This window comes from Triticum urartu, chromosome 7A, assembly GCF_056163025.1.
Source record: "Triticum urartu cultivar PI428250 chromosome 7A, HENAU_Tu73, whole genome shotgun sequence".
In the NCBI taxonomy this organism is placed as follows: Eukaryota; Viridiplantae; Streptophyta; class Magnoliopsida; order Poales; family Poaceae; genus Triticum; species Triticum urartu.
In genome coordinates this window covers 602080641-602090694 of record NC_141879.1, presented here as the reverse complement: position 1 = coordinate 602090694, position 10054 = coordinate 602080641, and positions in this window count along the sequence as shown.

The window sequence follows — 10054 nt, the reverse complement described above, 5'->3', positions numbered from 1 at the left end:
CTTCAAAAGTCACTCCCTTCTTCTTTGATGATGACAACTGACGCAGTATATGTGTGAAGTTGTCACAACCTAGGAGTTTTTTTAAAATGGGCAGCACACTTTCATTCATATATGACTTGTTCATTACATATAATGGTCCTGATCTCATCAGTATACACATTTTCAAAACATTATATCTCTTGAATCGTGCGTCCAAACCTAAAAGACATTTTTTACTATTACATTTTTCGAGTTGAGATATTTGAAACTAGATCACATATTAAAGGTTTGAACAAACCATTTTTTGAACAAAACGGAAACCGGAAAATGGTAAAAAGAAACGAAAAAACGGAAACAAATTTTGTGGGTTTTCACTTTTCGGGGAGCACAACTATGCATTTCACTTTTCGACATATGTGCTTCACTAGAAAGCACAACTGTGCTTTTTTCACACAGTGTGTTTCAAGATAGAAAAAAATCAAGCATACTCAGGGAATCCATGCAAAATTCAAAAACCTAAAAAGAAAAGGCTAACAAAAATGGGTGAAGAAAATAAAAAAAATTGTCCGCGCGGGTGCGGCCAACACATGACATGTCGCGGTGCTAGGGCACACCATATGATGCCTTAAGGGTACTTCGCAAGGGGCGCCCCTACATTTCGCCGAAAGTGAGTCTAACTTCCGACTCGCGGAAGGGGGCGAGCTAGGTGGGCCGGCCCATGCGCGCGGGAGAGCACAACCTGTTTTTCTGTTTTTTTTTACGTTTTATGCTTTCGTTTCTTTTTCTAGCTTTGTTTATACTTCAAAATATCACTCTATAAAAGCATTTGTAAAATTTTTAAAAGATTTTGAATGTTGAACAAGTATTTGAAAATGTTAAACAAGCATTTGAAAAATGTTTAACAAGTATGTGAAAATGTTGAACAAGCATTTGAAAAATGTTGAATAAGCATTCGGAAAATACAGAACAAATTTTTTTAAAAAGTTGAACAAGTATTTGAAAACATGTTGACAAAGTATTAAAAAAAATGTTAATTAAGCATTCGGAAAATGTCGACCAAGTATTTGAAAAATGTTAATCAAGCATTTGGAAAATGTTGAACGTGGATAGAAATATTGTTGATCATGTCTCAAAAAATGATGATTTTTTTATCATGTATATAAAAATGTTAATCAAGAATTTGAAAAAATATGTTTAACCAGTATTTGAAAAATGTTAAACAAACATTTGTAAAATGTAAAATGTGTATAGAAAAAATGTTGATCATGAATTACCAAAATTATGAAAAAAATTGATCATATATGTAAAAATGTTAATCAAGTATTTGAAAAAAATGTTGAACAAGTGCTTGAATAATGTTAGCATTTGAAAAATGTTAAATGTGTACAGAAAAGCTGTTGACATGTATTCAAAAAATGTTAAATCTTGTTGTTTGAAAACTATTAATCAAGCATTTGTGAAAAGTTTTAAAAGTGTGTATAATAAAAATGTTGGCCAATTATTAAAAAAGTCTTTTATTTGTAAAATTTTAATAAAGTATTTTATGTATTGGAAAACTGTCGGAGTAAGTGACCACGGATAGCCTAGCCGGCTCCCCCTGGCCTTTCTGAAAAAATTACGAGCCGATCCGGCTCTCAAGAATCCAAGACATGGGGCCGCCTTCCCCTGGCCGGCTGCCTCCCAGGCCGGCTATCGGAAGGCGGCCCAACTTCAACCCTCATGAAGAAAGCCGCGGGAGGGCTGGCTCCGAGGAGCCGGCTGCGAGAAGGCCGACTCCAAGGAGCCGGCTCCCATAAAGCGGTCGAGATCGTACCCTCGAAGTCTGCACCCACATAACAGCGATGTGACGGGGCGTGGCTACAGTAAGGCTGGCCACCCCCGAATCCCGGAGCACGCCTAGCACAGTGCGCCGTACGGGTGGCCATGACCCGTCCGGCGCAGCACTGTTGCCACGTTGACCCTGATGTCATCCACGACGGGCTGCCAAGTACGGCCCACGGGCGGTGGGCCCCTTCGGACAGAGAGACACCCGAAGGCGGCCAGACCTCCCCCAGTCGGCCCAAGATAGAGCCGGCTCCCCACAGCCGGCTTGCCACCTCCCTCGAAGAAGACGCCCCATTAAGGAGACAAGACGCGGAGGGGCTACAGTGATCGCCCGCCGGACGGCAGCACTGTAGCCACGCTTACCTCGGCGAAGCCCTCGTCACCAAGATTGAGCAACAGTAACCAGCCACTGACAAGGCCCTGGACAGTGGGGCCTGCCTGTCGACCCAGGAGCCGGCAGCCGGCGGGACCCACCAGTCGGCGGGCCCCAGCAGTCGGCGCGGAAGCCAGCGAGCATAGACACAAACGGCTGGGCCCCACGCCCAGCCGGATTACCATTGTACCCCCGGGGGGTAGGCCTATTTAAAACCCCCGGGACACCCATGCAAAGGGTTGATCCCTGCTAGTTTTAGGCACCACGTAGGGAGGAGAAGAGAGCAAGCAGAGCCCTTCTTCCTCCTCTCGCCAAACAGCTCAAGGAGCATCGTGTAGCTACTTGTTCATCTAGTGATCATGCGGAGACCCCGCATAGCAGCAGTAGGGGTGTTATCTCCACGGAGAGCCCCGAAGCTGGGTAAGATTCGCCAGCGTGCATGTCTTCGCCTCATCTCGTTTCCAGGCACCGGCGATGTTTTACTGGCTCCCACAATGATAAGCCACCCGTTGGCATATGTCGCACCTACCACCCGACATTTGGCGCCCCTCGTGGGGCCAGGTGCACCGTCGTCCGGAGACCTGTTCTGGACGGGAACCCTCTTCCTCCCCCGCGAGCGTAGCCAGCCCGGCACGCCCGATGGCGCTTGCCACGAGGCGCTGCAAGGCGTCACCAACGCCTGCGCAGCGAGCAGCCTCGCTGATCTCCTCGACAAGACCCTCATCTACGATGAGCTCGCCTCCGACGCGGGCACCGACCACCTCGTCAACCTCCTCGGCCGGCTCCATGTCTCCGGCGAGCCTGCTGTGGACTTGGAGTCGGTTGGCTCCACCGATCCGATGCCTGTCGACTCTGACACGGCCTCATTCGACACCTTCCCCACCAACGTCACGATCTACAACGACCCGCTTCCCCGAGCCGATGGCTGCGACGCTGTCACCACCGAGGTGATGGTCATCGGCCACGACGGCGCCGCTGACGAGAGCGCCCACGACGCCCCGCACGCGGCGGTCCACGACTTGTCCATCCCCCTCCCGGCCGACGCCGACGCTGAAGCACTGGAGGCTCGCCGCCTCGCCCTCCTCGCGGAGGGCCGGAAGTTGGTTTCCATGAGACGCCTCGCTGAGGCCCACCGACGCGAGGCCGACCGCGCCGCCTTTGGCACGCCGCCCCCAGGCGGGCCTAGCCGGGCCGGCGTTGTCAGACAGCGCGGCGCTGTCGTTGCCGACACATTAGGAGTCGACCGCCCAGTCTACACCACTCCACTCGAGAACCTGCGCGCCGCCCAGGCGGCCATAGACGAGCTAGACGGACTGGGGGCCGAAGAACTCCCCCACATGACCCGACGCATCCAGCAGCTGATCGATGCAGCCGCGCAGCGGCACGAAGCCGACGCCCGCGCGGAAAGCCCTCCCCCGCGCCGAGATCACGGCGCGACGTCCCGGACGCCGACTGCGGGTAGAGACCGCGCGCGGCGCGAGAAAGTGTCGGCTGCCAGCCGAAGCCAAACCCGGATCTCCATCGAGCGAGATGCAGAAGGCCACCCTCGGGCCGTGGAGTAGCGGGGCAACCCGCCTCCGCCCCGGCCCCGTGGAGAGAGATATCCCACCCCGCCGCCTGTTGCGCATCCGACTCTCAGCGGCCGGCTAGCTCGCCGCGAAGGAGTCGGCGAGAACGACGCCCGCCATCGGATCGACCGCCTGGCGCGATCCCTGGCGCTGGAAGAAGAAGACGATGTCGGTCCGCCTTGCTTCGGCCCCCGCATCCGCGACGAGCCCTTCCCCAAAGGGTTCTCGCTCCCAAGAGACACGCCTAAGTACAACGGCTCCGTGAAGCCAGAAGATTGGTTGATCGACTACACGGCGGTTAGCATAGCCAGCGGCAACAGGCGCGTTGCCGTGAAGTACGTGCCCCTCATGCTGCAGGGCACGGCGCGGACCTGGCTCAACAGCCTCAAACCACACAGCATCAACAGCTGGCTAGATTTCACAGAAGCTTTCGTCCGCAACTTCACCAGCACCTACAAGCGGGCTCCCAAGCCCAGACAGCTCTCCTTGTGCGTACAAGGCCCCGCCGAGTCCACTCGTGACTACCTCACGCGTTGGGCCGAGCTCCGCAACTCTTGCGAAGGGGTGCACGAGGTGCAAGCCATAGAATACTTCACTGCCAGGTGCCGAGAAGGCACCCTCCTCAAGCACAAGCTTCTCTGCGACGAGCCGACTACCCTCGACGAGCTTCTGGACATAGCGGACAAGTACGCCACCGCCGACTCCTCAATGAAGACCGAGCTCCGGGTAGACGCGTCCGGGAAAGTACTCAACCCGGCGCCCAAGACGTCAGCTGGGGATTTCGGCCAATGCCCACACTTGAACGACCACAAGCGCAAGGGCCCCGCGCCGCCACCCGTCAGCCGGCAGGTGGCCACAGTCGAAGACGTGCCGCCCGAAGGGCGGCACGCGCCCAAGAAACCCAAGGGCGGCAGGCCGGCTTGGCAGCCGGCCTTTTCCTACAAGCAAACTCTCGACGCCCCGTGCAAGTTCCACAGCGGCGCGAAGCCGTCCAACCACACAACCCGGAAGTGCCACTGACTCACCCGAATCTCTAAAGGCGAAGGGCTCGCACCGCCTCCGCCTGCCGGTCCGCCGCCTCCGGCTCCGCAGCCGACGGCCGCTCGGCCCGCAGTCGGAGCCGTGCACGACGAGTTTCTCGACGAGCATGCCGCCTATATCATCTTTACAAGTCAGCCCGAAGACCGGCGCAGCAAATGCCGAGAGCACCAAGAAGTCAACATGGTTGCTGCCAACCCCGCCGAGCACATGCACTGGTCAGAAAAACCTATCAGCTGGAGCCGGACCGATCACCCAGAGGTGATGCCGTCTCCCGGCTCTTATGCGTTGGTTTTGGATGCCACCCTTGCAATGGACAGACGCGCTGCCCGATTCTCCCGCGTGCTGATAGACGGCGGGAGCAGCATCAACATCCTGTACCGTGACACCATGGAGAAGCTGAATGTTAAGACGAAGCAACTCATGCCTACTCGGACTGTGTTCCACGGCATCGTACCCAGCCTGTCCTGCGCCCCCATTGGCAAGATCAAGATTGATGTACGTTTTGGGGACAAGGAGCATTTCCGCCGGGAAGCGATCTGGTTTGAAGTGGTGGACCTGGAGAACCCTTACCATGCATTGCTTGGCCGACCTGCCTTGGCCAAGTTCATGGCAGTTCCCCACTATGCATACCTCAAGATGAAGATACCAAGCACCAAAGGCGTCATCACCGTAGCCGGCGATTACAAGAAGTCCTCCGAGTGCGCAGCAGCCAGCAGCCGGCTGGCCGAGTCCCTTGTGATTGTCGAAGAGAAGAAGATGTTGGACCGGGTCGTGGCCATGACCGGCAAGCAGTCGGCCCTGTCCCCCGATCCCAAGGAGTATGATGCCCCAGGATCTTTCCAGCCGGCCAAGGAGACGAAGAAGATACCTCTTGACCCCGAGCACCCAGAGAGGTTTGCCGTCATCGGGGCAAACCTAAACAGCAAATAGGAAGGCGAGCTCGCCGACTTCCTCCGTGAGAATCGGGACATCTTTGCATGGTCCCCCAAGGACATGCCGGGTGTTCCGAAGGAATTCGCCGAGCACAAATTACACGTCCGAGAAGACGCCAAACCAGTCAAACAACCCCTCCGCCGACTGTCGGAGGAGAAACGCAGGATTGTGGGAGAGGAGATAGCCCGGCTTCTGGCAGCCAACTTCATTATGGAAGTTTTCTTTCCAGAGTGGCTCGCCAACCCGGTCCTCGTGCTAAAGAAGAACAACAAGTGGCGCATGTGTATAGACTACACGAGCCTCAACAAGGCCTGCCCCAAAGATCCCTTTGCCCTGCCAAGGATTGACCAAGTGATAGACTCCATGGCCGGATGCGAGCTGTTGAGTTTCTTGGATGCTTACTCAGGATACCACCAGATAAAGTTAGATCCGGCTGACCGCCTGAAGACCGCCTTCATCACGCCATTCGGAGCCTTCTGCTACCTGACTATGACATTCGGCTTGAGAAATGCCGGTGCCACTTTTCAGCGTTGCATGCAGAAGTGCCTCCTCAAGCAGCTCGGCAGAAATGCTCACGTCTACGTAGACGACATTGTGGTGAAGACGGAGAAGCACAACACCTTGCTGGAAGACCTCAAAGAAACATTTGAGAACCTACGCCGTTTCCAAATCAAGCTCAACCCTGAGAAATGCGTGTACGGAGTGCCAGCCGGCTAGCTCCTAGGCTTCCTGGTCTCCGAACGCGGCATCGAATGCAACCCGGTGAAGATCAAGGCCATTGAGAGAATGGCGATTCCCACCAAGCTTCGAGACATCCAAAAGTTCACCGGGTGCTTGGCCTCCCTAAACCGCTTCATCAGCCGGCTCGGAGAGAAAGCTCTCCCCCTCTACCGCCTCATGAAGAAGACCACTCACTTCGAGTGGAATGACCAAGCTGACCAAGCTTTCCACGAGCTGAAGAAGATGCTGGCCACATCGCCAGTCCTGGCAGCGCCGACTGAGAAAGAGCCCATGCTCCTCTACATTGCCGCAACCAGCCGGGTGGTCAGCACCATCATCGTAGTCCAACGCCCAGAAGAGGGCCGAGCCCAGCCGGTCCAGAGGCCGGTGTACTATTTGAGCGAGGTACTGTCCGCCTCGAAGCAGAACTACCCGCACTACCAAAAGATGTGTTATGGCGTGTACTTCGCCTCCAAGAAGCTGAAGCCCTACTTCCAAGAGCATCCCATCACGGTCGTATGCACCGCCCCGCTGGCCGAGATCATAGGCAGCCAGGATGCATCCGGCCGGGTGGCGAAATGGGCCATCGAGCTGGCCCCTTACGCGATCTTCTACCAGCCTCGCACCGCCATCAAATGCCGACTTCCTCGTCGACTGGGCCGAGACCCAGTACCTGCCGCCGGCTCCCGACTCCACTCATTGGCGCATGCACTTCGATGGGTCCAAGATGCGCACCGGCTTGGGAGCCGGCATCGTCCTCACCTCTCCCAAAGGCGACAAGCTCAGATACACGCTGCAAATCCACTTTGCCGCCTCCAACAATGTAGCCGAGTACGAGGCGCTCATACACGGGCTCCGGCTTGCCAAAGAGCTCGGCATTCGCCGGATCCTATGTTATGGCGACTCGGACTTGGTGGTCCAGCAATCATTCGGCGACTGGGACGCCAAGGACGCAAATATGGCAAGCTACCGCTTCCTCGTTCAGCAGATCAGTGGGTATTTTAAAGGATGCGAGTTCCTCCACGTACTGCGAGCCGACAACGAGCGAGCTGATGCTCTGGCTCGAATAGGCTCCACCCGGCAAGCAATACCAACCGGCGTCTCTCTACAACGCCTCCTCAAGCCGTCTATCAAGCCGTCTCCAGAGTCCGATTCCATCTTCGTGTCGCTTGACCCTGACGCGGCCGGGTCCGGCTCGAAGAGCCAAGCAGGTGACCCGGGGACTTCGATAGTCGGCCCAGGGACGTCAGCAGGCGGCTCGGGGACTTCCGTAGTTATGCCCGACCCGGGGACTACCTCACCCGGCTCGGGGACTGCGGTAGTCGGCCCGGAGACTACACCAACACAACAGGCGGCGGCCGACTCCAGCATTTCACCGCCCAGCCCGCCCGCCCTGGTCGCAGTAGCCGTTTTGGCAATAGAAGAAGTCGCAGCTCCGTCACGGGCTCAACCCATCCTCAACTTCCTAATAAACCAAGATCTGCCGGCTGACGAAGTAGAGGCAAGACAAGTCCAACGCCGAGCCGGAGCATACACAATCGTCAACAGAGAACTCGTCAAGCGCAGTGTCACTGGAGTCCTCCAGCGATGCGTTGAGCAAGAGAAGGGCATTGCAACCCTCAGAGACATCCACCAAGGAGAATGCGGCCACCATGCGGCCTCAAGATCACTCGTCGCCAAAGCCTTCCGCCATGGTTTCTTTTGGCCGACTGCTTTGGATGACGCCAAGGAGTTGGTTAAACATTGCAAAGGGTGCCAACTCTTCAGTTCCAAGCAACACATGCCGGTTTCAGCACTCAAGACCATTCCCCTCACTTGGCCCTTCGCCGTTTGGGGACTGGACATGGTGGGCCCATTCAAGACGGCGCGCGGCGGCATGACACATCTGCTTGTCGCCATGGACAAATTCACCAAATGGATTGAAGCAAAGCCGATCAAGAAGCTGAATGGGCCGACTGCCGTCACATTTATCGCAGATATAACAACTCGGTACGGCGTGCCACACAGCATCATCACCGACAATGGCACGAATTTTGCCAAGGGAGCCTTGGCACGTTTCTGCACGACGCAAGGCATCCGGTTGGATCTAGCATCCGTCGCCCACCCGCAGTCAAACGGCCAGGTCGAGTGAGCCAACGGCCTCATCCTTTCCGGCATCAAGCCCCGACTGATCGTACCACTGGAGCGTTTAGCCGGTTGTTGGCTCGATGAGCTGCCGGCTGTCCTCTGGAGTCTGCGCACTACACCAAACAAGTCAACCAGCTTCACCCCTTTCTTCCTCGTGTATGGTGCCAAGGCGGTCATCCCAACTGACATCGAGTTCGACTCGCCTCGGGTAACCATGTACACGGAAGCGGAGGCCAAGGAAGCACGAGAAGACGGCATCGACCTGCTGGAAGAAGGCCGGCTGTTAGCCCTCAGCCGGTCCGCCATCTATCAGCAGGGCCTGCGCCGCTACCACAGCCGGAAGGTCAAGCCAAGATCCTTCCAAGAGGGCGATCTTGTGCTCCGGCTGATCCAGCGAACAGCCGGCCAGCACAAGCTCTCGGCCCCTTGGGAGGGCCCCTTCGTCATCAGCAGAGCCTTAGGCAATGACTCCTACTACCTGATCGACACGCAGAAGCCGAAGGCACGAAAGAGAGACGACTCCGGCAAGGAGTCGGAACGACCATGGAACGCCAACCTCCTCCGAAGGTTTTACAGCTGAAATGCAGTATGTATCACGCTAACTTTTGTACTAAGTACGAGACAATAGGCCCCCCGAGGAGAGCTCGGGGACTGCCATCCTTTATCTATGAATGAAGAGTATCATGCTTATGACCTTGTCATTACATTTACTTGTTCCGTCCGGCACCGGGTTCGACTAGTCGGCCCGGGGACTGGCCGACTGGAGTTATATTAGAAGTCCTACCCGCGGTCAGACAAGTAGTGTGCCGGCACCCAAGCCTTCTCTTGCCAAAAGTCGCAGTTCGAAGAACCGGCTGTCCGGCTGGCAAGAGTTAAAGGCAGGAAAGGACGCCCACATGAAAAACGGCTAGGGACTAACGGACTAATATAACAAAAGCCGGTTTCTCTCCCACCACCGACCGACTACCAGAGTAGCCGGCCGGCCGGCTTCCATTCACTTCACTTCAATCCATGAAAGCTCGAGTACTTGCCTCCCCAAAAGGGGAAGGTGGCAAAGGAAACAACCTAAGGATAAAAAGCATACGTGAATGGAAACCGAACATGCACAAGTTAATATTTACATAAAAGACCTTCAAAAGGCCAGCATTCAACATAGTTTGGATACACCCCCAGTGGGTGGAACTGCGGAAGCTTAATAAAATCGTTCAGAAGGCAACAAGCAGGAAAAAACAAGGACGGCAGATTAAGCTGGCGGAGCGACTGACGAGCCGGGCAGGTCGGTGGAGACGACAGTGCCGGCTGGAGGAGTGGCCGGCTGGTGAACCTCGGCATGATCACCGCCTCCCGCAGAAGGCGCGCTTACGCGCGCCTCGTTGCTGGAGGCATGGTCAGGCTGAGGCTGGCTGGCTGTTCCACCGACCGGCTCGACGTCTTCGCTTTCCTCTCCTTCATCGTCTTCGCCTTCGTCGCTGGAGGCGATCTCTTCTGC